Genomic DNA, 25,513 nt, shown 5'->3' on the forward strand with positions numbered 1-25,513 from the left:
ACTGCTGTTTCATGAATACTTAATTAGAGAACACAGCCTGAAATACCTGCCTTGCAAGTCGGCTGACCTCTCTTTTACCAACAATGCACAATATTTGGGTTTAGCCGAGTGACATGGTCAGATGACATGTTTTTTTTTTTTTTGCGCTGCAAAGGGAGGGCCTTTTGGGAGTCCTGCGGCAGTTAGCTGTGTGATATCATCTGTGCAGACAGAGGAGTCAGTCAGGTGTGGCTGTGGGAGGAAGCATCTCCATATGTCAAAGAGTTGCTTCTCACAGGAACAGGCTGGAAATCACACGCTGATAGTGAGCCCAACCTGCACAAAGATCAGTGAGATTTATTATCAGATGGAAACTAACTCAGTTTCCATCTGAGTGGAATATATATATATTGTATTCCATGTTATATATGTATACAAATAAATATAGATATTTATGTGTATGTGTAATGTGTGAATTATTACATTGAAGTAATTATTGAATGACATATTTAGCGACATTTCAGATTAGATCTACTCGCTTTGTCTTTGCATTTCTGTTTTCAGAAACAGTATGTTTTAAGTAATTGGTAAATTCCATGTACAATGGATCATATTTTGTTGAGTATTAATTTCTCAACAAAATAGTTATATCATGAAATATGCTTAAATTTTGTTAAGTCTATTTTTTTTAGTATTCAAAATGTTCTGTACATTTGCTTTTGGAGGAAAAGAATAGCACTGCTTTTAGTTAAACACTCTCCACATGTCATTGTTCCGAACCAAACACTCCTGAATTGGGGAACAAAAGCAAATGTGTGATAAAATGTGGTGTGTTTTAACGCCAAACCCGCCTGAGATCAGAGACTGAATGAATGAATAACTAGTTGAAATGAAACTGTCAGATTACTAATCTCAGCGCCAGTAATGGAGAGCCTGCTCCTATATGGACAGTGACAAATACGCAGAGAGGCCGCGGCTATTTAAGGCTCGCCCAGAACGAATAAATACCTGATATGAAAGGTAGACACAGAGACTGGGCTGATGTAATCAGCGCTGCCACGTCGAGGGCTCTCCATCATTGCAATCTGCAGATTGCAATAAAAGTTCCCAGAATTGCTCTGAGGGACTCAATCTGAACCAATAGACAATCACAGCCTCTGATCTCGCTCCCAATTGAGACACATCCCAGCTGAATGTTCCAGAAATTAGACCTACTTGGTGTGCTCATGATCTTGAGATGGGCAGATAGAGCAGGTGTTATCCTCCTATCTCACACGCATGCGACACGCGCGCGCACGCGGCTGGCAGCGGAGATATGCTGCAGTAAATAGACAGGTCCATACATGTAACATTTTACGTAAAGCACCGCGTAACCCAGAAGTGACAAAGTGGGAAGGGATTGAAGGGCGGTAGTAAATCGCTCGTTGATGTGTGGATTATACTCGAACCGTTCGACACAGCTGCGCGACCTCTGTCAGCAGAGAGCAGCAAAGTGGGACAAGAAGAGGAGCGGGAGCCCACCTCCTTTACTACGGCAGGGCGGCTCATGTCGGGAAGCCGAGCGGCCAAGCGAGAGCAGGAGGTCGGCCTTCGGCTGCCTGCTGTGACGGAGAGAGAACAATGCTTTAGAAAGTTCCAAAGTTATTAAAAGTGAGGAACAAAATGCACCACGCAGTGTTGAAATACCCTAATTTATTTTAGGACCATGAAAATATAAGACTTTTAGGGGTACATTAAATACGCAGAAACTTTTGTCGGTTCTTGATAATCTGGTGTCGGAGGTGACACAGTTTCAAGAAAAAAACCGTGTCAGAAATTAAATATTTATTTTTTAAAATTATTATTGTTAATAATACTATTAATAATAATAAATTATTTCAATAACTAAATTAATGTGTTTATATTAAAATATATGCATACATGTATTAAATTCTTTCACACATAAATAAAATTTTTAAGCAGAAGCATAATCTTCAAAATATTATAACCTTTAACCAAAAACATCGCAAAAATATTTTTTCTTGAAGTAATAATAATAATTATAATTATAATAATGCTTTGCTGTATGAAGGATTTTTTTTCTGTTAAATTTTACTGTGGCAACATATTATAGACTAAAGATGCGTGCGGGTTCGATAGCGGTGGGAGCCGAAATGGTTCCCAGCGCAGAGACGCTTCCTTAGGCGAACATCCATCCTCGATGCGCCAGAATCCGCCTGGAAATGAGTCGTGAAGCACCGCCCGCTTGGAAGCAGAGAACAGCAGGTTTAATGTCCTTCCAGCACCTGCCACGATTTGGATGTTGTTGACGAGCAAGAGGGGAAGAGAAAAAAGAGAGAAATACTACGCTTTGGAGGGAAAAAAAGGATGAAAAAAAGAAGAATGGACCATAGATGAGTATAAATTTGACCTGTCATGGAAAGTTTAAATGGGGCTGGGCAAAGAGCGCATGTGACCAAGGTGGCCGGGATGATAGAAATCATCATCAGAGGAGTAATTACAGTATAGTTTATGGCTGGCTGCCTTTGGCAAAAACTGTAATTTGGAGCACATCTCTTCTTTTAACCAGGGGGAAGGCGTTCAGCTTAAAGGATGGAGGGGAGTGAAAGTAATGATGGATACTTTTGTCTCAAATGTGACCCTCTATTAACATCTCCTGGCAGCATCTAGATCCCGTCACCATGGAAGAGGACAAAAGTCATTTTCTCAGCGCACAAAATCCCCTCTTTTTAAATGCCATCCTCACCAATAAATGGGTGGAGGCCTCGCTTTATCACTCTCCACCCTTACCACCTCTCCATACTCCCTTTTGTTTTGCAGGTGTCTCCAATTACCTGCTCATTTGCCTTTAATCTTAGCTCTGTTCTTCAGAAACATGTTGATGCTGCCTCCCAACACTAAAGTATTTTGAGAATCAGTGCAAACACAAAGCAATGAGATCCCTTCTGATTGACGGCTTTATGAATTTAAGGGCCAAAATAAAAAAGAAACCCAAGAGGGGAGTGAGAGGTGTCAGTATTTGATACAAGTTGTTGCATGGCATTATATTATGATTCTTTGCTGGTGAAAGATGAGTGCCAAGCAGCAGTCAGGAAAGAGTGTTGCTAAGAGACAGGGATGCTGCACAACTTGCATCAGGAGCTTGACTTCGACCTCACATGCAAATTAGCTTGTGCCAAATCTTTTGTGTGAATGAAACCACAGCACAGCTAATACCTGCCCTGAAAGGCTTTAATATCAAGACTCATCTGTGCCTTGGGAAGTGAGAGTGTGACGAACGGGGCATACTCGTTGGGTTCCAAATGAAGCATTCAAAGTAGGGTTGGACGAGGTATGAAAAACATGCATTTATTAAACCATTCCTTGTGGCGACGATACTGATTGTAACTAATCCACATTTATTTTTTTAATCTTGAGCATCAGTGTTATGGATGCTCAGATCTTGAATTGACGGCATTCAGGGAAGTGAGACTCCATCCACTCGGTCCAGCACATTGTGGCGTATGGATGAACTTGAAAAAGTTAAAAGCAAAATAAAAGCCTCCTAAATGTGGCCTTGTTACATTCACTTGTTATTCAAATTTAATCAATTTAGTTAATTGATTTATTTCTGAAATGCAGACTAGTTAGGATGGCATTCTGCTTAAGGGCACCTGAGCACTTAGCAAGTTGTACAAGTTGAGAGTGTAAGACTGATTGCATAAAGCAATGCAGAAAGGTGTTAGGCAGAAATGTGAGGAAAGTAAACAATTCACAAATTAAAGATTTAAAAACGTACTCAACAAAGGAACAAATAAATAAATCCAAACCATGAGTTTGAAAGGCCAGCAGGAAAATTTGGCAAGAAGAAAACGAAAGTTGAATAATGAATAATGAACAGGTGTCTATTAAATGAATGAGATGCTGCTGTGGGGAAGCATGGATTGAGGCATTTAGGGCCACAGAGACTCTTCAAAGTACAAATATTTATAAGACTTTTTTTTTAAAGTAGCATTTTAAATGTATTTTGGTATTAGGATAAACTCAGACTGAGACTAAAAGAAAGCAAAAATAAATGAGCAAGACATTAAACTGGGCAAACCTGGGCAAAAATCTTCACTTTTTCAACAATAATCTTGGTGTTGCCATAAAATGGAGGTGCTAAAAGAGGGGCTTGCCTTGGGTACCATTCATGCAAAACACATCAGTTTTACATTGATGACTTCAACTCCAAATACTGAGCAGATCTAACACAAGGGGAAACTTAGACTTTTTAAAAACATCTAAAAAGTTTGCTTTTTCATTTTACAATCTGAGATATTATTTTCCCAAATTATCCTGCGCGCGCTACATTCGCCTGGAGCGCCTTTATCACATCAGAGCTCATGCATTTTTTAAGGAAAGCCTCAGGTGGTGTCTCACAGAAGCATATTGTATTCACATGTGACACGCTCATCTTTACCGACCTGCTTGTCATTTAAGACAAGAATGATAATGATGTCTCTCTGAAGGGGAGGGGTGGTTTAAATGGCTGGAGAGGGCAGATGGGGTTGTGACCTGTACCAGGTTATCTGAAGTGGACACTGATAATGGCCTTTTAGTCATGCCAGGTTTGATCCTTCACCACTAAGGAGCAATAGTTAATCAATAGTCCGAACAGAGCAGTAATATGAGGTTACTGTATGAGCAACTGGTAAGTAGGCAGAAAAAAACCAACATCTGCACAACAGTTAATTGGCTGGACATTTGACAGGGTCAGCATGAGGAAGAAGTAAAGAGCTACATATCAATAGGATCACATGGTGAAAAACCAAATCAATTGTGCTGAATTGATTGAACATTAGTTTTTTTTTTTCCCCCCGCTATTTATATGAAAAACACATGAAAATGTGTAAGTTATGATCAAAGCAAGCCAAGGACAGATTAACTCGTGGAACCAGCAAACACAACTTTGAGGCGGAGACATAAAACAGGCATTTTAATCAAAGCTAAGTGAAATATAGATCCCTCTCCTCTCGGGGTTCTTCAAATTATGCAGGGAGGAAAAGGGGGGGGAAAAAGCGAGGAAACGGAGAGTGGCAAGAGTGAGGAATACACTACAGTGTTCAAAGCCAACCTTGTCAATAGTACTCACAGTGGGCTAGGGGAGTGTAATAGCACTTCCCTGATTCTACATTGATATCATATAATCCAGTGTGCCCTGTTTCAGTATCATATTTATCTAACCTGCTGGGGGACAGGCTAAGGGGGACGGTGTCCCTGCTGCTAGGAGCAGACACATTACACACCGCCTCGTGTATTCTTATTGATTACTCCCACCCCACTGCCCAGGGACCATAATTTAACTCAGCAGGCACTACAGTTAATACTGGAATTCAAACATTCCATCTACACTTCAAGAGCCAAAAACAATTGACACTTTAAAAATGTGCAGGGCCCTTTCTAAATGGGATCTGAAGGGAATGGATCTCTATTTTCTTCTGTGCGCTTTCTCTTTTCTTTTTTTTATCCCCTGCCGCTTCTTTCTTCCTCTCTGAGCTGATGCTCAAACTGTGGAGATTTTAAAGAGCAACAATTTCTCAAGTGATGTTTTAATTAGGAAACTGAGGTTTGAGCATTCTGCTTTTGCAACTTATTTTCTTTTAACTCTAATATCTTGACACAATAGAAGCAATTTGACAACAGTTTATGGTGAAATGTGAATTTGTATTCAAGCTTTACTTATGCAACAAAGTGGACTACAAATCATGGACATAAGACAGGTTGACTGAAGGTGTGTGGGGTAACCTGCTTCCTCTCACCTCTCACATAAATCTCACGAGATTAATTCTGCAAAATGTTAAAACTGTTCAGGGAAATCATGAAAGTACATGTCACCAAAGAGGCTGAAGATCAACATTTTCCGTCAGAAAAGAGTTGATTTGCAAAATCTGGCAAGCATAAAGCCATATTAAAAAAGTGAACTCTATGGAGCCTTGTATAAAAAAAGGCCAAAAGTACAGCATACACAGTAAATTTTTTTAATTGAAAAAATAGCAATCACATTTTACACCATAACAGCAGTAAAACATGAGGGAGACAGAGCTACTACTATTATTTTGTAGGTTGTTGTCTTAAATCGAAACAAACTAATGTGAGAGATACCGTTAGTAATCCTTATTTATTATTTCACCCATTTCAATATATTGCAATTTAATTAATACATCTGCAAATGATTAAGGAGCAATAATAATAATAATAATAATAATAATAATAATAATAATAACAATAATAATAATAAACAAATAAAGGTCTTATTCTTAAGGAAGCTATCAAACCTTTCTTTTTAGGACCCAACGGAGGCACCACCATGCTTTACTCAAAGCTAAAAAAATAGTATCAGTGGAGCTTAATATACATTAATTAAACTGACTGTTTCCTTTAATGAGAGCTGGAGGATTTGATGTCAATGCAGCTAAATTCACAAAGGGTTCAATGCGCTTAATTAAGCAGCATATCTGCAATAAACTGAAATAATCAATACAGAAAAGAAATCTAGATATAATTCAGCTTTGTTATGGATCCTACGTAAGATGCCGACTCACCTTAGAAATAGGTAAAATTACCTTTATTAGGTTTTAGTTGGAGACCTTTTCCTTCCTGGTGCAACAATTAAAATGCCTGTTTTATCAAGGCTTTTAGTCATATGTGGCAGAGCTCGCTGTTGCATCTGTGTGTTGCGCAGAGATAGAGGGTCTATGGAGGGCCAGGGAAGCAGACTCCAGAGATCCATCCATCTCAATCTGAGGCTACAGCTGACACCTTACAAAGAGGTACAATTAATAAGGGCATTATCCAGCAGCAGGCAACAATGGAGTTCTAAAGCAGAGACACCAACCTCAGGAGGCCCAGGGAGCAGAGAAAAGGGAGCGTGTCTGTTTATGGGTGGGGGGAAGTGTGAGCCAAAGTGCTTCAAAATGGAATGCATTACAACCAGTGTCTTCAGGATATAAATTACAATCTATTACATCTGACAATTATGATAGATGGTGAACACTGGGTGGTACACAAAATAGGTCAAAATTATTTTTAATAATTTCTACCTTTGACTCATATGATATTTTTGGCTGGATAAAAGTAAAATAAAAAAAAGTACAAGAGACTCTTTACTGCCTGACTGATGATAGCTCTTCAGGTTATAGAGACGTCATTAGAAGGAAACCTGAGTTATCAAACCTGGTCTAACTGATAATGGAGCCCTCATGAAATTGTCCTGTTAGTGCAGGTTGAGTGCAGCTCTGTGGTTCACAGGGGATAGGGCGGGGACACCGCTGCACTGACATTTACAGCAATCCAGGAGTTGTTTGTGGTCACTGGACTGGAGACAAACGTTGAACCCAAAAGGTCAGAGGGATTGTGGCTAAATTTCATCCACAGTGGAGGTCCCTCTGTTGGAAAAGACAAACAGAAAGCAGCTGAGGTGTGTTGGGGGCCAATCCTGTTTTCCCTAGAAATCAATCTGTCATCATGTAAACACAAGCCCAGCCCAAAAGGAGGATGGAGCTGAATGAATATTACCTCCCCCATGCAAAAAACCCCCCAAAAAATAAACAAAGTTAAAAGGATATCAAACAAAAATACAATTAATACGACCTCAACAGAGGAGTGAAACAATGCTCTGGGAATAAATTCCTAAATAATACAGTCAAAATCACTTCATTTTTTTTAAACAGTCAAGAGTTCCCCCCACCCCCTCATAGTGATGGTTTTATATATTTTACAGCTCATTCCACAAGGAGAGGATGGGCTTGCTTATGGATTAAGGCTTTGATCAATAACAAGATAGGAGGCCGGCTCTCTAAGCTCAAGAAAATTAATTCGAAATGCAGTCAAACTCTTATCGACCCGCAGCCAGGGCTGCTTTCATTGGAGGTTGTTGATAATCCACCAATATTGTGATGAGCAGCTAATCTCTTATTTTAAATATGACTTCCACTGCAAATAATAAAAGTAAAGACTGGCCAGTCATTTGTTATCTAAACAGAATGTGGGGTCATGAGATGTGTTTGGATGAACAGTGCTTTAAGTTCATCTTTACAACTTTTCAGTCAAGAAAAAGTTTTGTTCATAGTAGCTAGGTGGAGAACTTTAGACATAACTGTTCAGTTGAAGAAAAATAAATGATTTGTTCATTTTTTTATTAATTGAAGAGGGACAACAAACAGTAACTGTTAAAAAGGAGACAGGCCTGACAGGAGAGAACCAATTTGTAGATGCAATTCCAGGCAGAGCTTTTCTGTTGAAAAGAACAATAAGGATACACTTGTAGGGTAAAAAATGCAACACATTAAACACATTTTTGATACAGATGGACTTTCCACATTTTGTAACAAAAATAAAGATAAAATACAGAAAACATATTACTTGCAAAAAGTGCTGCAGCTAGATTGAGGGTATCATTAAAAAAGACAGGCAAAAGAAGACAAAAAGGTACAAAGAATTAGACATGAGTCAACATTTGTTTCTAAACCAATCCAGTCTTAGTAGACCTGTTCTTAACTTTTGTTTCTGTAGAAACAATTTTTAATCCTTGAATATAAACATACTCCACAGTTCTGCTCATTTATAAGTTTGTTTGAAACCGGACTGGAAACCAATAAGACAAATGTGAAATTATCTCAAAGTGTTTAAACATCGAACATTTAAATATCAGACAGTTTCTTATCATCTAAAATATTAAGATTCATTTTTGATATTCAAAAAATCCTTTTAACAAAGTTCTTCAAATTTGTTCAAAATCTCATACCCAAGTATTTATCCTCTTATTATAAAAAATAATTCTCACCTGGATTGAGTTTAGGTTACATAGATTTTTAACAAAAACCTTGAGATTCTCATTTTTGCAATACCCTTGCAGATTGACAACTTTGTTATCAGTATGCTTGCATGTCAGTATGAGGATGCACATCCGGAAGATTGAGAGTAATATAAAGAACAGAGAACCTAATATAGTTCACTGACAAACTTCTGTTCCAGTTTTTATTGAAAAGAAAGCAATCTACTGTTATTTTAGAAACCACTCACAGCAGGATAATGATTTCAGACATACTGAATTTTCACAATTTTGACATCAAGACTGATCAACTTTGGGTTATATCTTCTTCAGGTGTAAAGACATAGTTCAAATTACATTATAAAGTGATTGTTCAATAGAAGGTAGACAACAGATTCTGACCAATAGTCTAAATCATAAAGGATTTAAATAACCTAAAAGTTACAATGAAAGGTTTTCTCTTTTTTATGTCTGAACTAACATGTTTGATTGGCAACTTATTACTTATGAGTAAGAATGTGGACTTATATTTTTCTATGAAAATGGTACACATAACTCCTTTAGAAGCTGTCCAAAATATTTAGAGACTGCTGATTAATCCTCTAGTGTGATCTCAAAGAAATTAATGCCATCTGTATCATGAATTGCAGTAGTTCTGTTGCAACTTATAGTTAGCTCTTTACACACACACACACACACACACACACACACACACACACACACACACACACACACACACACACACACACACACACACACAAATATATATATATATATATATATATATATATAATATATATATATGTATGTATGTATGTAAACCAATTTTTGACCATAATAAGATCCAAGAAAATTAAAATATTGCTGAACAAAACCAAAAAATACTTTCCACCAATTTACAGATCTCTCTGCCTGAATGTAAAGATTTAAGCAGATTTTATGACAATAATAGAATTCACAACACATTGTTTTACAAAATTACAGTTTTTGCTGTGGCCAAAACAAAAAACAAAACAACTCCCCCACCCCCCAAAAATGAAAGATTTTTCCTTTTCTGTTCTTATTTTCACTTGCTATGCCAAAACTAAAATAAATAAATAAATAAAAGTAACTGCAGATATCAGTTATTATGATACAAGATTCTTCTGAGAGTTTAGAATTTCCTTGGACTAAAGAGACGTATCGGTCAAGCTTTTCTTTCCAGTCAACCAATCAAAAGTTGTCCCTCTATGCCACAGAGGCAGCACTTATGATGAGCCTCATTCCCCTCTGGCACAAACTTTTAACACTGGGGAACGGTTGTTGTGCAAGTTACAAATCAGAAGCAAAAACAAAGCAGGTTAATTGATGATCAGCACGATTGGGTTTTAATGAGGCCACGATGCCCACGGCCAGGCCCGGATCAGGATACGCAGGACTTTCTCCTCAGTGCTCCGTCTTCTTTGATCTTGTTTGGTTCCTCGACTGCGGCGACAGCCATTGTTGGCTTTAATTACTTCACGAACCAAATGGTACGGATGAAAGATAGGTTTCTGTAATTAATAAAATTTCCATAAATTTGAATCACTAACCAGTCTCATTAGCTGGCGCCTTTTGTCTTGACTGAAGTTCCCATGTCATCTTTTTCCAACTTTAACTATACAGAAAAGATATTTCTCGAGGGCAGGGATTCACTTGATATGCACCATATTTCCTGATAATCAAATTCACTGTAGGTAATTAAATGCAGCACACACTGTAGTCCTGCTCCAGTGATTGAGGTCAACCTGAGGAAAACGGCAATTGCTGCATTAAACCAAGCAAAGGTAAAAAAAAAAAAAGTCTTTTCAATTAGGTATTTCAGAGGAACGCTGCAGCTGCGGGCATGTTGATCTTATTCAAGCTTAAAAACATAATCAAATTGTTGAAGAATTTGTCTTTGATCATGTGTAATCAGGTTCAGGGCTGCTTGCTGCATCACTGAGTTGCAGGGTTGCTTGTTGGCACTTGGCGGTTTGGATGGAAGTCAGCTTGGCAGTGACCAAGCTGCATGGTATTCACAGGACAATAAAAAGGACAGTTACTCAGAGGGAGAAAACACCTGTTGTTTTGGAGATTTCAAATATGTTTGGATTGGAAAGCATTTGCTGAAATTTAAAGAAAAGCAGTGCCTTGTGAAACTACAAACAAAACTTGAACTTCTTCACATTTTGTTGTATGAATTTCAAAGTATTTAATTGTACAGAGGACGGAAAATACTTAAAAAAAAATTTTAATACCCTTTTATCGTCAATACACTTTATCCTGATTTCATGTGAGATTAACACAAGTAGTGTAAAATTGACAAGAAAAATGGTACATGGTTTCGTCAAAAGAAGAGCCTTAAAAAGTGTCGTGCAGATTTAGATAATGGACAAATGAATTTTTATGTGTTTTGAAATGTTGCATGCTATATAGCAATACAAAAGAGCATATAACTCTGAAATAAAAAAAAAAGCTACAGATTTTGGGGTGCATTCATATTCATGCCTTTTTAGTCTTACACCTCATCTACCCTCAGAATTCACCCAACTCCTAAACAAAGCCCAGTTTTGTATAATAAAGCTCAGTTGTTCTGTGAAGGTTTCAACGGCTTGCAAAAGATTATTAGAGTACAAACAGCATGACGAAGATCAAAGAACTGCACCAGACAGGTCAGGGACAAAGTTGTGGGGAAGATTAGAGCAGAATTAGGTTATAAAGTAGAATCCAAGCTTTGAATTGAAGGGCAGGTGTTTGTACTTGGTTTTATTTTGGGGGATCAGAGTACAGGGGAGTGGATGTGATTGCACATCACACCTTTCAGTTTTATTTTTGATGCACTAATCTTTTTTACAATAAAAAATAAAAAAAATACTATTTTCTGGACTTTTATTCAGATGCATAAATCATTAAAGCAATTAACTGCATCAACAGTATTTCTAATAAAAACACACCTCCATCAATGCATTTTTTTTTCTCCTTTGGTGTAAAAATGAAGCTTTTTCCAATTATCACAGACCAGGTCAGACAAAAGGGAAGCAAGTCTTTGTTGCTTTGTGACAATGCTCTATAATCTTGCGGAGAACAGCCTGTCATTACCCGGCTGTGGTGTAATAGACTGACATGGATGCTATGGGGAGCAATTGATTCCAGCACATCAATCAGTAGGGGAAGCACACCTTTAATGATTGCAGAGAAGTGGCTTGTTTGTCCTCAACATCACGATAAACGCTAACACGGAAGTGGTGCACAATGCCAGCGTGGCTGGCTGAAGAGGTAGTTGCTTATAATGAGGAATTCTACAGACCACTCCCTGGTCTTGTTTCTAAGAGTTTGCTTGATAATCCTGCAGCTCTGGTCTTGAAAACATAATCAAAATACAGAATTTTTCATTTTGTATATTACATGATTCAAGCATCTCATCAAGGATGAAATTAAAGAGAACATTTTTATCTGTGTTTGTTGAGATTAAAAACTCTCTGTCTGTAGGTATGTGTGCCAGTTAGAACAAAAGATGCAGAGAATATACAATCTTCTTCTCTAAAAGGGAAGGTCCCACCTGATTAAAAAGGGCAGGGGAAAGACTTTGGCGGGCCAACGGGAGAGGTCAAGGATACACAGAGCAGCTCCACTCACCCCGCCTCCTCTCGCATCATTTTTTTATATGACAGCAGCACCCGGAGGTTGAAGTTCGGCGAGACTCTTCATGAACAGAGCGCTTAGCGTCAAACACAAGATTAAAGCAGGGGTGTCGCATCTTGGCAGGACCAAATGAAAATATCAACTGCTAAGCTCACCCCCACCACCACCACCCTTCTGAAAAAGCCAAGGGACAGGTATCTAATATTAGAGAGTAAAGCCTAGTTAGCAAAGGCAGCCTGCTGCTTTCCACATTCTCAGCTCTGGTCAAAAGGCCAGACTGGCTTTGGAATTGCTTTATTGGGGAAATATATTACAGTAGAGGCCTGCAGAACAGCCTTATTAAGGAGGCAGAGAAAAGATGCCCCCGTGACACGTAGTAGGAACTGGGGACATTTCCATATTACTGAATGAGATGCAATTTTAGATTTTTTATTTTTTTTTGCAAAGCACCATAATCAAGGGAGCTGAAATCTTTAAAGCTTAATCCTGCGGTTCAAAACATAAGATAGCAGTCTAAAACCCCACAGTGTCTCTAAACACGTTGAGCTTGTGAAACTGTATGGAAAGTTAATTTCATTTTAAACAGGAAATAAAAGTTAAAGAGACACACTATCAAAGTGGTTCAGCCACGTGTTTGGGATTTAACAAGCACATTTTAGAGAGAAGCAATTTTGTTGTTCACAAATGACTTGTTTTCTTCCCTCGTCACAGCGCGGCGACAGAAGCTGGTGCTTCAGCTCTTGAGTGGCTTGGAGGAATAAAAGAGGCTTATCTGGCCCCTCTCATTTCTTCGGCCACATAATCAGATGACCTGAGGAGAGCTTAAAGAAACAAAGCCAGTCCAACAGTCCCTACTCTATCTATCTATCTATCTATCTATCTATCTATCTATCTATCTATCTATCTATCTATCTATCTATCTATCTATCTATCTATCTATCTATCTATCTATCTATCTATCTATCTATCTATCTATCTATCTATCTATCTATCTATCTATCTATCTATCTATCTATCTATCTATCTATCTATCTATCTATCTATCTATCTATCTATCTATCTATCTATACAAATCCAACTAGAGGTAATGTAACAAAGTAAAAATCAAACTTTATGACCTCAGCTCACCCATAAAACTCTCTCCAGAAAACCTCATTTGCAATAATTTATCTGTTCTTTTCGTGAAAATGTGAACTTTTTATCGTAAAGTTTAATAGTCTAAACACAATTCATGAAGAAATCAATATTTACACACATAAAAAAAACACTTGAAAAGTTGACTAAACAAAGCAGCAAGACATCCAAACAAACTCCTTCCACTCTATTTCATTTGACATTGTAGGTAAATAAATGGCTTAAAGATTTTTTGCCACATGATCCCTGCCAACGCCTATTTTCTTCCCCTGTCATACAGCACTATTAATAATCATAAACTCCAGCAAGACATGAAGCTGATCTCGAAGGCTTTTCTATAATCCCTCCCCTGGAAGTGGTCTTTACTGGAAGGCTAGTTTTGTGATGGGCTCACCCAGTCGCACAATGTTGCACTGGGATACAGCATTCAGCTTAAGCCAACTTATCTACTGCATTCAAAGCACATCCATTGAGCTATGTGGGGGAGACTTTTTGCCGATCTATTAAAAAAAATGCTCTTATCTGTATTTAGCATATGCTGTGTATGTCAGCGCTGGCAGCTTTAGACGGATTTACACAGAAAAGGAAGGGGAAAAAACACCTCAAGGTATTCTTGAGCTGAAACCAGTGATAACATTTGGAAACTTCTGCAGACAAGCAGGTTTTACAAAAAGACACATTTATTTGTTACTTTGTGTTACTTTTTGGTGCAAAGTGAATGTTTTTGAATTAAATTAGCCTTTTTTTAAAGAAATGGTTCCATTTTCTGCCTGAATGCATAGAAACACTGTTGCCACTCAACAACAGGAATCAAAACAGCTTTTCCTTCACTAAACATTTAAAGCGCAAAATAACAATATTTATACAACGTGCATTTTTGCACTCTTAATACAGAAGAGAATTGAAAATTAAAACATTTTTGAATGTGTTTGATGGAGTTAGAAACAGTTTGTATTAAAAACAGTCGGGAAGAAAAAAAGATCTGTTGTTGCTAGCTGATGGGTACTTTTTGGATTCCAGCAGCAAATTATGTGGAAATAATCCACACATGAGGCTTTCAGTGTGTTTTAGTGGGAAATCCTTCAGAGGAAACGCTGCTGCGGCAGAAAAAAAGGGCTCCCAGCCCCTTTCTTTCACTTTGCTTTCATTACAACAGACAAGCCTTGTTTGCACTGCGACGTAATCACTCTTAGACAGAGGGGGAAACTCAACATTTGCTCAACAAAACTGAAACAAATTTTGCACAAAAATAAAATAAAAAAATACACAACTGGATTTCCTCCTTGAGCTGTGAGAGAGGAAGAAAAATATTTGGCCTTCAATGGGACGGGAGGAAAATTTTTATGCAAACCTAACTTTGTTAGTTGGTTGCTTTTGTACATTGTCAATCTGAACCAAATGTAAAATATTTATTAGGTTTTTTTTCTTCTTCCTTTTTTATTATGTTGCAAGAAAACCTTTATTTAACTCTGCTCTCTGGGCAGTGGAGCTTTGGCCTTTGAAGCGATTGAGAAAGAGCTCCGTCATTTATGCTGCATTCAGTGCTGAGAACTGAGCCTCCAAAAACAGCAGTATCCTCTCATACCTGTTGAGAACACTTTCATCCTTAATGGGCTCATTAGCCACATTGTTAATTGAGTGCCATTCAGGCCAACATCAAAGCTAATAATAATTGTTTACTTACTTTAGTTGCTTCACCAAAATAGACCCAACTGAGGTGGAAGGTTGCTTGGTTAGAAAGTGTGCGTTCAGACAGGGATGTCCTCTCCAAAATTAACTGAAAGGAAGAAAAATGGATCATTAAAAATGCTGTTTTTAGTTCAGATGTGTCTGAATTTTAATTAACCAATTAAGGAAGGATGGAAATGAGTAAGTAAATGTTTTAAAAAGTGTCTTAATGTCAAAAATTGTGTTTTATTTGTGCATTTGTATCTTTATTTATTCTACATTTATTTTGTAATAAAATAAATATAGGATAAAGAATAAACTAAATACTTAAAATAATAATACAATAAAATAAAATAATAATAGTAGTAGTAATAATAATAATAATAATAATAATAATAATAATTTCTGAGTTCTTTTCCTGCAAGTTTCCTCTCTGCCAGCCTGCTGCCACATTAGTGGATAATGGGATGGCAAAATGGAGGCTAACTCATTGGAATTAAATTTATCAGCATGTGCTCAGAGGTAATAAGCTGTCAGTTATAAAATGAAGATTTGTATTTAGATATATGATAGGAAGAAGAAATGAATAGGCAAAATAAATGAAGCTGCTTTACAACTAAATTACTTATTTGGAGCCAACAGACCACGGAGGGGATCACGTTGATGACAGTGATTATTGCAGATAATATTTTCTCCCCTGTGGAGGTGAAATAGCAAATATGAAATAGGTTCACAAAGAGTTAACACAAGGCTCACACAAATGTTTTGCTGGACGGTACCATTATCAAACATTATAATGTAGGAAATCTAATTAGTACTGAGGTGCTGAATGACAGACGTGTTAGAAGTGACAATTATCAGCAATATTTTAAACATTTTCAGACGTATATGCATGCAGCTTTGTTTATAATCTGAACTGCTTTCACATTAAATGCTGTCACTTTAAATTCAGCTCCAGCCCGGTGGGGAAGCTGAGTATCCATTTCAAACTAAAATTTTCATGAAAGCATGGATTTCTGGTTTGTTTGTTTTTTTCATAAAAAAGAGAGAGAGACGAGGGCTGAGCTGATGAAAGCTGGTCAAAGTTACACCTGGGCTCCAGGCTAAGGCAGATCCATTTCAATTGATTAGGTATCTGAGCGTGATGAAAGTTTTTCAAAAAGTGACACCACAGTCAAAGCATTTCAAAGACAACAATTCCCGCTGCATGCCAGGATGCAAAAAACATGCCAGAACCCACGTGAGAAAAACAGATGAAACATTTAAAAGCATTGCATTTAAAATTATGTGACAGTAGCTGTCCTTCTGATTCCCTGGCAACTAATTTGTCGTCTGTGTAAGATGTCATTTTAGTCATCTAAATTATTTGATAGCAGCAATCTATTATTTACTCAATTTGTGCATTGCGGGAAGACTTTTGTAGCATTTAAAAAAAAAAAAAATCTAAATGTGAACACTTTCAATTCCAAACAGGAAATTATTTAAAAAGAAATACTTGAAAAAAACAAAAAACAAACTATTTATCAGGTGCTTTTAACAAAATGGACTGTTTTCAATGTTTTGTAACTAAAACATAGGCATTTGTGATAATATATTTTAAAAACACAGCTTTTTTATTGAGAATGTGTAAAAAAATATATATATTTATACTCGTTTCTTCTGAATGGAAGTAATATTAATTTTTTGGAGTGGCCTAGACAAATTGAATCTGATAATATAGATAAATAAATAAAAAATTAAAATAAAATAAAAATTCTGTGGTAGGAGACAAAGATTAGGGTCATTGTAAGGAGTTCTTCCAAACAAAGATTTGGGGCTAATCACAAAAACAAAAAATAAATTGTAAAATATTATCAGTGAATACACAGAAAAAGTTAATCAGCAATTACAATAGGAGTTGGACTTTCTAAATCCAAATTTAGATTATTGCATTGATTATTGACAAGCTAAGTAGTACTGTTAATGAAAAAGAGGAACAAATATAGATTTTTTAAAAAAAGTAATAGTCATTTTACATTGTTTTATTTTCTTTTAAAATATCTTTATCATTTCCATTTCAAAACAAAGTTTGTGCTTGAATGAAAATCTTTTAACATGCTCAGCGTATGAATACATATGAGTTTAAATATTTTCATACCAGCATTATTAAAGACAGCAGGTCTCAGGAAAATTTGTTTAAAACAAGATATTTTTAGTTTTGCAGAGCTAATTTTCTTTTTTACTTGCAAAAATAAAGCAAAATTTATTTGTGACAAAGTCACATGACTGATTATTATCTTAAAGCTGCAGTACCTTTTAATATATATATCACCTATTGTGAGAAAGATTTGTTAGATATGTTCTTTTCATCTGAGCAGCCTGGTGTAAACAAGCAAAGAAAAGTGTATTAAAAATGCTGTGTCTGTAGGGCTCATGTCTGATGTCTGTCAAATCATTAAAAAAAAGGAGAGACTCTGTTATCAAATGCCTGGGATCAGCAATAGTGGTGGCACATCACTGAGATGAGGTATGCCTTCCATGGGGGCAACTCGAGGGGGCCTTTTGTGAATTTATAGAGTGCGATAAAATCAGCTTCATATTTCTCCGCGAAATCGGCTGATGAAAGGAGCCTGCAAGAGAATTACACGACGGAGAGTTTTGTCGCCAGACCCGTAGGCTTTAGAGGCTGGGAATTGAAAAGATAATGAGAAAAGCTATGCTGCAAGGTTGGCTGTGTTTAATAAGTCATCATGCCTCCTATCTATTGTTAGGAGCCCACCAAAGATTGTGTTTCCGCCATTGCTTAATACTCTGCAGCAAGCAAGCGTTTCAATGGCTATATTATAACCAGCACGGCGTCGAAGGGGGCTGGAAGCTTATAGCAGAGACACCATTAGAGTCTTATGATAGCAGTGAACAAAGAACTGAAAAAAATGGGTCTGTTCTCTGGTTTTCTTTCCCTCTAAAAGAAAATGTGACTGTAGTTAAGATTGTTCAGCTCTCAACTTATATTTTTCTGCAAATTATTTGTGTCAGTGAAAACAAAATGAAACAAAAAAAACAAACAAATAAGGCTGCAAATGACAGCAATATAAAGAACAACATAACAGAATGGAAGAAGTGATACTAAAAGAAATTTTCATCTCATAACTCATCAAACAAATTTCCCCCACTCCAGTGCTCGCTTTCTTCTCCTTGCAGAGTGTATGAAGGAAAACGAATGTAAATGTGAGCTGATGATGAATGGCTAAACTGAATTTCTGAAAAGAATTAATGCTTTGTAGTGACACTTGACACATATTGGATGAAGGAAAAATGAGGAAAAAATAGAATAAATAAGGACGTACTTTTCTTTTTTTTTTTTTACAGCTTGTGTAATTACTGTATGACACATGTAATGGCCCATTTTTTGCATTTTGACGGCACGCTTCAGAGCCATCTTTTGTCTTCATGTCACCGCCTCAGGGCATGCATGAAAACAACACCATTACTACACTCAGAACTAGACTGTTTGTTGTACATTTGTTCGCTTACATCTGTCTCTGCTAGCTTTAAAAAGACAGCCTTGTCGCACACTCTGATCAACAAGAGTCAGTCAGAAAGGATTTTTGAAGCGTGCAGAGTTTTTAACATGGAAATTGGCTTTGAACCCCATCTGCACAGGTCGGCACATCTCTGGGCAAAGCTCCGCTGCTGCTGCTGACGGAGAAAATGAACAATCGGTTCCTCGTAATGTGGCCTGATTATTATCCTACTTGCCTCCCACAAATTTAAACTCAGAGCAAATTTCTGTACCCTGTGAAATCTGTAAACTTGGAAGTAAGGAGGGGTATTAATGTCTGTTTTCAGAAAAAAAAAAATGAAGCTCTATCTACATTGAGGTTTGAAAACAAACAAACAAAAAAACTCAGATCAACAAAGCACTTTCTGAGTCCAACACAGGAAAACAACACCTTATGGAGACTACATGGAGAAAAACAGAATATTCAAAATTGGTTGGTTTTAACATTGCCATCAACTCCGGCCATCAGGAAATAACTTTTAAAAATCCTACCTGGGTAGAAATGTTGTTTTCAGACTCCAAAATTAAAACAAAAAAAGCTCTAAGATTTATATGTCAGGCTCAAGTGAGGTGGGACTCAGACTGTGCAACATGATACAAACCCGAGCAAAGTTTGAGCTGAGTGAGTTCAGCGACTTTGGGAAGGGATCTGTCAGCATCCAATCTGAGATGTCTTTATTTGACGTGATTGTGTGTTTTTTGTTTTTTTTTGTTCGCGGCCGGTCCAGCCCGCCAGTGTCCCTTTCAGCCCTAAAAGCAGCTGGGTCCCTGACCTCTACAGCAGCGGCCCTCAAAGCCTGGCTCTTTTCAGGCTCGGGAGCACAGGGGGAACCTCCCCGTTCCCTCCCACCGGCAACATCCCTTTCAGCTGCAGAGATAACTTTATTCATCTTGTGCATCATTGTATCCAGTTGAATGCGAAGAACTATGCAGACACTTGAGTGAATTGAGCTAGCGTGCGTGCATGTGTTAAGGACAGGAAAGAATGGGAGGTGTTATGTCTCAATTTCAGCAGATTGACAGAAATATATATATATAGATATATAGATATATATCCATATATCTATATATCTATATATAGATATATATATATATGCAAGAACTTCAAAAAACCAACTTCCAGCATTTTTCAATTCACCAGGAGAGAAGAAGTTGATCAAATTTGAGAAAGACAGAGTCATGATTTCATATTAGCACTTAAAATTTGCAATCACTTTCATACAAATATTTTGAGAATTACACTGGGGCCTGCAGATGCTTTCTCTCAGTTTCCGGAGCTAATTTACATAAAAGTGCTAAATAGCTGTGTTTTTCTCTCCCTCTCACTCTCTTTTCTACAGCGGTAACCTCTGCTGATTCGGCGATGGACAGCTGCCAGAGACAGTTAAGCTTATGTTCACCTGCCTAACACCAAAACAGCACGAGGACCACCCTGCTCTTCTCTCATCATTCATATTCAAGCCAGGGCCTCTTGACAAGTCTGCTGATCTCACTCAATGTTTTGTGATTTGGACAATACGTTTTCAGTGTGTGGGCAAAAAAATGCTGAGGCCATCTCCCTTCTACGGGCCGGTCTTGTGAGACACAACTAAGGCAAAAGCTCTCAAACCTTCTCTCCTCTGTGAGAGTTCAGCCTGTCAGTGAATCTGTCTCATTGCTGACGAGTCAAACGAGAGTTTGATTCTTTAAATAAGGCTTGAAAAAAAAAAAGTAAAAGACTACCAATCTTCTTAAAGTTTTTAAAATATATCAAATGTTTTATTCTAAAAGAAGAATCTGTACACCAATTATTTCTGCTACATCACTTAGTGAAGCCATTCATTTTGAAGTCACATGTCACTTTTTGACACATTATATTTCGGAAAGTTTAAAAATAAAATATTTACTCAAGTATATTTCTTATTCAGGGGCAGCCCAATGGATTACTGGGCAAAGCAACTGTTGGGGACCCAGATTGGCCTGGGGGTCCAACAAGAGTTTAATTTACCCAGTTAATGTTGACTAATACAATTATGCACATCCAGGTGCATTTTGAAAAATTCTAATATCTCAATAATTAAATTCAAAATCCAGACTATAATGATTAAATACACACATCATGTGCTTATTCATGTTAATTGTTATGATTATGACTTACAGCTAATGAAAATCCATGTTTCAGTTTCAAAAAAAAGTAGAAGAAATTTGTGTTTTGTTGTTATTGCAGAAATGATATGCTATGGCCGACACAGCCCTGGAAAGCTGGCAGTTGTTCACAAGGAGGGCAAACCATTAAAATTCACTGCTCACCACAGAGTGCTGTATCCAACCATAATAATGTAAAGTTGAGTGGAAGGAAGAAATGGGAACTTAAACCACAGTAGAAGGGCAGCAATTCATGCAGGAAGAGCCACAAACAAGGGATGATTGCTTATCCTCTACAGCACATGGACATGCTTTTCAGTAGCAAGACATTATTAGGAAGATAGTATTTTAAAAAAAAGGTTTTATGTATTCAACCCTTCTGGTGAATTTGGAACTTCATAAGCAGCAAGCCATACTCATCAACATTACCAGAAATAAGCACTTAAAATATCACTCTGCAAGCAAATAATCTGTACTATAGACACCTGTACTTTTTGAGTTGGGTATCTGAACCAAATTAACTTTCATAGTTTAAGGTAAAAAAAAAAAGTAGCTAATTTTATAATTTCTCTGCTAGTTGTGTCTGTGCACACTACAGATGTAAATAGCTAAGCAATTAATAGAGCTAAAAGACAACCTCTTGATGTATTCAGACTCTGAAAATAATTAAAGCAAATTTTATCAAATTTTACCTCTCTGCACCTTTCTTTGACTAAATCATAGAAGTTGAGAAAAACTTTGTAAAACTGTCAACTGCTTAGAAAAACAAATCTCATCAAGACCTAGAATTGCTTAATTTCACAGTTTACATACAAAAGAAATAGGAAATTCTTAGAAAAATTAATATTGAAACAACAGTGGTCACATCCATCTAATACAGAACATCCATCTAACATGCTGCATAGTTAGAAAATAAAGTAAAAGGACAGATTGTTTAAAACAGTCATTGTAGTGCATTGTTGGCTCACTGGTCAACTGCAAAACAAGTTATTCAATGGTTATTTAATTAATTTCAATTCAGTTTGAAAATACTTTATTAATCCTAAAGGGAATTAATAAATGCAGAATGCAAAAGTGATCACGCATGGACAATATAAAAGGGAGTGGCACAGTGGTGGCTTTTGGGCCTCATAAGTCCTTGTTTCCGCACTGTTAAAACTATTTTGAAAAGTTTATTTGGCATCGGAAAATAATTAAAATAACAGCATTAAATCCATTTTAGAGATTTAATGATATTTTAGCACACCAAGTAGACAAATAATATTAAAAAATAGATAAATGCATGACAACTTTGGCATTTATTTTAAAAATATTTCTGCAATAATAATGCACAAAAATAAAATTTTCTAAATAAGGGCATCCATATTTGTGATGTAGCCATGAACTAAGAACTTCTTTTGGGGATTTTGATATCCTAAAGAGAAAGGTTTATACATTAACGCTGTAGTTGCAAAACACTGTTGATATTCAAATGATTATTGTGCAAAATCTGGGATAAGCTTCAGTGTGAGAGCTCTTCTAAGTGCCTACAACTATTGCTAATTCCCCTCACCATTGTGGACCGAACAAAGGCCTTAATCCCATTTCACTTTTGTGGGAGGCTGGGGCTATTTTCCCCTCTCATAAACCAACAACACTCCCCCCTAAGCCAGAGCTGAGAGGTTCTGAGAAAGGGGCCAGTGTGTGTATACTTCAAGGCTCCTTTTTTGTCCAACTTGGCCGGTACTCTGCATAAACTTTTAAGTGGTCCCAGTAGGCCACGGACACCTTTTTTGGCAGAAAAATAAGCTACCAAAAACTGTAAAAAAGGAAACCAAACACTCTCTTAACCTGAACAATACAAAAGAAAATATATGAACTCTTTTATACCTCAAGTCTGGGCTGCAAAGACTTAACACATTTTTTTCCTTTTTTTGGTCACATACTAGTAAAAGAACGTTCACTCCTCTGAAAGCAGCTCTCTTTCTCTGCTTTGCAAATCCTTTTACATTATTTATAACATGGTGGTCCACTATCAAAGCGAGTGGAGTAGGACAGGATTCAGTTCTAATTCTTTGTAGTATTATGCTTTAGCTTGCAGTGGAAAATAAAACCACTTCTTTGACTTTGACATAATATTTTCTCTTTGTCATAAAACCCACTTCAGCATAGCTTTCACATTAATGCTTTAATTAAAAGAAGTGACGGTTTTGGGGATTCAATTCCTTTAATTGTAAGTTCTCAATGCAAATGTAAACTTCTTTAGACTTGTATATAATCTTGTCATTCAGTGTTACATCAAACAACATTTCATGTCTGATTAATGCTGATTTTTACTTTTAAATGCAAAAAAAGTCTTTGAAACCTCCACTTAATCTATTTTTTAATAACAATAGGCCCACAAAATGTGCAGTAGGAGTTCCTGAGTGGATAGGAGGCTTGGCAGAGCTCCCTTGGAACAGACAGCAAAGCCACTGGGCTGGTTATTTAGTGAGCAAGTGATGGCTTTATTCAGCTGCTGTGTCATGCAGTGCATGTGAACCAGCATGCAGGCCAGCATGTGGCCCGTGTTGGCTCATGTTAGGTGTGTAGTCCCACTTTAAAAAAAGGAGGAGCACATAAAAACACAAAAGTGGCAGGAGTTTCCTTCGACAGCCCCACAAACCATCCCCTCCTTTAATCTTAATCAATTAGACGCCCGTGAAGTGCAAACAAATCACAAACCTGTCAGCATACACAATACAGTGTAAAGAATCTGCAAATTACATGCAGTGTAGACAAGCTGCATCCCTTTTCTACAAAGCTCCATTGAAAGCTTCACATAAACCGGATCATATTTGTGCCCACTGACTTGCAGCATAATAAAGGATATCTGCCTGCTGAGGTGCCCACCGGAGTCCTCAGCTGTTAGGTTAATATCCACTGGGATCCACTAAGGTGAGTGTAGCCTTTCACATGCAATACTCATCTCTGCAAAGTGATACCTCTCTGATGATGTGAATGGTTTATAACATCCCCTGATAGAAACGTTTATCCATGGAAAACTTGGCCTAATGATATTTCCCTTTCTCAAGTTGACAGAGAGAAAATCCTGAGTTAAAGTATTATTGAATTCATACACCTGCAGACATGGAGTCATGTATCAAATCTAACCAACTCTTATCGGCACAGGATGCCACTTGAGGGTCTTTCTGGGATGTGGGTGTGGGGTGATTAGGCTTCAGGCAAAGATCTTATCTATTGTGGCTGGAAGGCAACAACAACATAAAAAAAACAAAGCAAAAAAGCAAAAAACTTTCTTCTTGTACTTTTGAATATATAAGTGCAGCTATGTTAGTTTTCATTACTTTTCAACTGAAACTGTGTATCACATCTACTGTAGGTGTGAGTTTATAATGTAATTGAGAAAGGCAACAATAAGGATTTATAATGTAATTGAGAAAGGCAACAATAAGGATTAAGCAAAAAAGGACAAATTATTTTAACAGAGAAGATAAATATCTATATTTTTTCAGTCCCGTTTCAAAAGGTTTTGAAATGTGTAAAACACAAGAAAACAATAATTATCAACCTCAGTCTATCCACCTCTTCACTTGTGAGTTTTGCTCACTATCACTTGTGGGCAAAACACCCGGATACTTAAACTCTGCTTAAGGGAGAGACTGACCCCCAACCCGGATGCAGCAATCCATCTTTTCTCCATAGAAAACCACATAACTAACCTTAGAGGATCTGACTCTCATGCGGACCATTTAACACTCAGGTGTAAACTGCTCCAGTACACACAAAAGCCTCTCTCCTGAAGACACTGACAAAACTACATAATCTGTAAAAGTTAGGGTTAGGGTAGGATAGATGAGTCACGGAGGTTCTAAAACCAGATACCCACCTCTCTACATCTACATCTAGCAATTCTGTCCATGAAAACCATAAACAAAACCTAATGTGCAGGTATGTCAGACCAGGTACCCAGAAATACTGCTGTAACACACACACAAAATACTTCATGGGACACTGCTGTAAATCTTCTCTAAATGACCGTGAACCCCACTTAAACTCTACAAGGATAAAATATCTAATGGTGTCATTTTGTTATCCTTGGCTGGACTTTAATGTGATGGTATAACTTTAAAAATACAATGGTTGTTGCTGAAGAATATCTTTTCACCTTGCTGGGTGAATATCTTAGCCTGAACACTGAAGGTAATTAATCATGAAAAAAAATTTTGCTTCTTAAATTACTTTAAAAAATAAAAAGTGCAGTTACATTTCATTTAAGTTGGCAAGATTTTTAAAAAATATATATAATCAATTAAGTGTACCCATGCAGATATTTTTAAACTTCAATTACAAATAAAATAAAATGTGAGGAAAATGTATGGGGCGGTAGCTGTTTGCTAACAGTATTTAAAATGCATTATAAGAAAAGGAGGAGAAATGTGTGGTTGTTTAACTTTGCAAAGATTGTAATCTTGAGTTTAATCATGAACCCCACATGAAGATTTGGAGAGGCACTGATTTACTTACATTGCTGTTATTTACTCACAGAACTGCATGGAAAGGTGTGAGAAAATAACTGCAATTTAGACTGACTAAATCACTAGCTTGTCTATGATGTTTTTCTCAATCAAGTAATGTCACAGCCTACCATGGCT

The 25,513-nt window shown here is 37.1% G+C and overlaps 1 long non-coding RNA gene across 1 annotated transcript; it reads right to left on the reverse strand.

Moving 5' to 3' along the window:
* Positions 1-6,237: 6,237 nt before the first annotated feature.
* On the reverse strand, positions 6,238-19,357 carry LOC111605841. Its single transcript, XR_002751854.1, has 3 exons — positions 19,248-19,357; positions 15,231-15,323; positions 6,238-7,385 (listed from the first exon to the last, which is right to left on the reverse strand). It is a non-coding gene; the product is annotated as an uncharacterized LOC111605841 (long non-coding RNA).
* Between the last annotated feature and the right edge of the window lie 6,156 nt (positions 19,358-25,513).

The sequence above is a fragment of the Xiphophorus maculatus genome, chromosome 2 (assembly GCF_002775205.1).
Source record: "Xiphophorus maculatus strain JP 163 A chromosome 2, X_maculatus-5.0-male, whole genome shotgun sequence".
NCBI lineage: Eukaryota > Metazoa > Chordata > Actinopteri > Cyprinodontiformes > Poeciliidae > Xiphophorus > Xiphophorus maculatus.